We start from the raw sequence: 4,341 nt of genomic DNA on the forward strand, positions 1-4,341 counted from the left end.
AAGAGGTGGCGGAACCTCAATGAGGTACCCTAAAAAACCATGGGGCCACCTCAGTGAGGTGGCCCCACAAACACACATCAACTGTATTTTCATTTGTAATAGTTATCATTTTTTGAATAAACACTTCAATATTTATTTTTTTTTATTGTTATTTATATGACCAGCATATGGNTTTTTTTATTGTTATTTATATGACCAGCATATGGGTATGTGTATTTTAAAATAGATACGCCACAAACACGTTTACTTCGAAAAAATAACTAAATTTAACCAATATTCCATAATAATAAATATCTATGTATAATAATATTATTACGTACTGTATTTTCCAATGTTACGCCTTGAGGATCATTAATTTCTTCATCCATTGTTGATGTTCCAGGTATTTGCATTTCGTGGTCCCGTAAAAACTCCAACTCTTCAAAATACCAAACCGACGGCATGTATATATCGTCGGTACCTGCACCGGATTTTTCACTCCCTATAACTTTTTTCAACTCACGACGATAATTTGATCTCAATGTATTGATTTTTTTTTTGTTGTATTTCTGTGAGCCGTTGGATCTATTTCTTTTAATTTGTTAGTTAATTGTACATAACATTCTTGCTTAAAAATTCTATTTTTGTACAAATCACTTTTTATTTTCCACGTAGCAGGTAAACTACGGTATAAATGTATAAATTCGCGCCAAAATTCTTCATTATTCACCTTATTTGCCATTTTTTGAAGAAAAGGCAATACGCAAGACAAAAAAGACACGACTGGTTCACACAATTTGACTTAATTGACTGATAAAATGTACATTCATAGACATACATGGTCAATCATGAATGTCAATCATCTTGACTGATAATAAAAATTCAAACATGTTTGAATTTCATCAGTCACAAAATTTGACTGTCAGTCGTCATCAGTCATACATATACACGGTCAATCATGAATTTCAATCACGTTGATTGTCATTCAAAACTGACCGTGTATGGGGGGCTTTAGTCAGTCAAACTACCATATGCATGTGGTAGGGCGACGGCTGATAAAGGTGTCACGGGTCGCGGGGCTCCGTGTATCGAGAACACCGCGGGACCGTGTCAAAGACAATGATAAATTGAAATCATTAGACCATGATTTATGTTCGTCAAATACTAAAAAATCTCTTTTCTATTGTAAATTTCAAATGATTAAAAAAGAGGTACATTATAATATTGAAAATAGTGATCAACATGACCTAAATAATTCGTATTACGATGAAGTTTATATGGAAGAGTTAATTAAAAAGCGTGAAAGGGCTACTGAGATCACAAGGCCTTAACTGTTAAATGAAGACAAACAAATTTTCATCTGTGATAAATAACAATAATTATATTCTAAGCCACAAATTTGCTCACCAAGTTAGGCNCCATAGCCACAAATTTGTTCACCAAGTTAGGTTGTGATACTGCACTAACTCCTACCTCTAAGATTGATCTTATGCCTTTAATGGCCACAGTACGCTTTAAGGTAGCTCTATCTCTAGTTTGAATATTAGGGTCAGCCATAATAATAAATTAAATTTAACAATTTATATATAAATCAATTTATAATCTGGTCATAGCTGCTGTAAATTGTAATATCTGATTTAGGTGAATTAATTTCTCTATAAAACTCCTTTTATGAAAACAAATAATTTAAATGATTTCGCTTATTATAGAAACAAATTCTATGGATTTATGTACCGCAACTCATCCGCTAGTATAAATTATTTGTTTTTATTCTATACAAAAATATTCGTGTATAACAGCATATTATGTTATTTCAAGTAATTTGTATTTGAAAAAATAATATATAACCCGATTATACAAGTGTATTATCAGTAAAAATTCTGATATCACGGTAATGTTACATGATGAAAATGCGAATTTGAACGACTCGTTCAGGAAAACCATAGTAAGGAGTAATTGATAAGAACCGTGACCGATCGTAAGAAATGAACGAAAGAACGAGTTATATAAACGGGTCATTTGAACGATCCGATCCAAACGATCCGGATCGTTCGATTGACCCGAAATTCCGATCACTAAACAGAACGCAATATCCGTAATCCATACTCGGCGGCGGCCTTATCTCGGTGTCAAGGGCGGGGAGACAACAGATTGTCATATTAATAGCTGGACGGCTGATATCACGTGAGACATGGGTGAGCGCCAGCCTAGAGCGACGGGCGGTGCCGTGTCAACTCCCCCCCCCACCAAGCCATCAGTCAATCACTGGCAATCGGGTCTCTAAGGATCTGGTGCAACGGTGCGTTCCAGGCCGCTTCGACCGTAGCACGGATCGCCGGGACGTGAGCCAGCGGGACGTCGAGTGCCTCCGCCAACCGGCGGAGGAGATCGCGTACCAGCTCGTCACGCTCGCAACTTCTCTGACCTGACATGCTGAAATTAAAACAGCCCATTAGCAATACTATACATCGACTGTATAAATACATAGTTTTCAGGGATATTTTTACGAAATGCCGGTATTTTACAATTTCAAAATTTTGACAGGTCGTAAAACTACTTTCATCTAATAAATTTTTTTTACTTAAATACTAGACAACTCATGTGAGAAATTTCAAAAAAATTTTAAATGGTCGCGCGACGACTCTGGATAATTTAGTATGGATTGAACCATATATAAGATTTCTATAATATATCATATAAGTTAAAAAAGAATTACAGAAATGTCTAAATGGGTTTTTTCAACAAGGGATGTATCCCATAATATTCTCCTATTTGACTTCTACTATTAAAATTTAATAGTAGAAGTCAAATAGGAGAATATTAATCTTAAATGTAAGCATATTTATGATAATAACTTCAGATATTATTTTTATTTAACTCTCCATTTAACTATATTAAAACTCATTGCCGTCCCACTTGTATTCTAAATATTTTATTATCATTTATTATTTTTTATTTGTTTGTAATAATTATTATTAGTTTAGAATTATCAGATATCGGACTGTCACATATGTTTAGTTAGTAACTTATAATAGGTGTGGTTACAATGAGCGACAACAGATATTTCGAGGATAAGATTAATGATGTTTAATTAAATTTGTTAAGTTTAAAAAACTATTAAATGCATATACCATTCCACCTATATAATTGTGTAATTAGTGGTAAATTATGATAAAAATGGCATAACCTTTCAACACCATGAGCCATAGCCACAAATTTGTTCACCAAGTTAGGTTGTGATACTGCACTAACTCCTACCTCTAAGATTGATCTTATGCCTTTAATGGCCACAGTACGCTTTAAGGTAGCTCTATCTCTAGTTTGAATATTAGGGTCAGCCATAATAATAAATTAAATTTAACAACGCACAAATTAAACAGAATAAAAATATTTGTAATTAAAAATTTTTAAAATTGCTCAAAAGAATAAGAGAAAAAAAATCAAATCCAGTACTGTAGTACTCACTAATAACAAGTTAATTAAGTATACATTTTTTAGCTTCGATGCGAAGCTGAGAAAGTATTAATTTTACTATGATGTGTTTTTTTTTTTTGTGTCTGTATACGCTCAATCTCAGCTCTCACTGAACCGATTTTGATGAAAAATACGTCAAATGACTACAATTCGTATCTAGTTGAAGATATTACCCTCAAAAATTGAAAAATAAATTCTAATTTATCAATTAAACAGTTAGTTATTATATGGTCTCCATAAAGACAATTAAAATCATTAATTTCTAATGTTTTCAAAATATTTATTAACGAATGAAGTTTGATATTATAGGTTTCAACTACAAAATTAAATCATTTTACTTTGTAATTTAATAATTTTTTTACTCTATTTGTGTGTGCTACTACTAGACTATAATATTACAAATTTTTTTGTAACATGTTGCTATATAAATCATTTTTAAAAAAAATTATTGTTTTTTCTCCTGAATTAACAATTGATTTTTACAAATATAATTAAGAAGCAAAAATATACTTTTCTAAATCAATTTTTCGCGTTGTTTTCAAATCTGCAAGTAGACTTTTTCTATCACTTCAAATTATTACTGATTTGATTTTTAATATGTTAAAAATAATCAGTCCAAATTTTCAATTTTAACCAATTTATTTGGTTCTTTAAAATTGATGAAAAATTTTTTTGATAAAGATTCATGAAAGTTTAAAGTAAAAAAAATTGAATATATTACCATAACTTTTAGCTTAATTACAAGTTTAAAATTGACATCTAGGCCAGTCAACAAAGGAAAAATAGCGGAAAAAATTCCCAACCAAATTTGTTTTTTTAAAAGTTGAATTAAAATATGTATAATGACATACTAATAGTCCTCATTGATTGGAATTGAGCTTTTTTTTA

At 31.3% G+C, this 4,341-nt stretch overlaps 2 protein-coding genes across 6 annotated transcripts in view; one reads left to right on the forward strand and one right to left on the reverse strand.

Moving 5' to 3' along the window:
• Positions 1-4,341, forward strand: part of LOC126903091 (uncharacterized protein C05D11.1-like) — a 234,923-nt gene that overhangs the window by 182,805 nt on the left and 47,777 nt on the right. The gene's annotated exons all lie outside the window — the stretch shown is intronic.
• Positions 1-4,341, reverse strand: part of LOC126903141 (uncharacterized) — a 7,316-nt gene that overhangs the window by 1,312 nt on the left and 1,663 nt on the right. The window lies entirely within an intron of this gene.

This window comes from Daktulosphaira vitifoliae, unplaced genomic scaffold (assembly GCF_025091365.1).
Source record: "Daktulosphaira vitifoliae isolate Bord-2020 unplaced genomic scaffold, ASM2509136v1 Scaffold_3, whole genome shotgun sequence".
In the NCBI taxonomy this organism is placed as follows: domain Eukaryota; kingdom Metazoa; phylum Arthropoda; class Insecta; order Hemiptera; family Phylloxeridae; genus Daktulosphaira; species Daktulosphaira vitifoliae.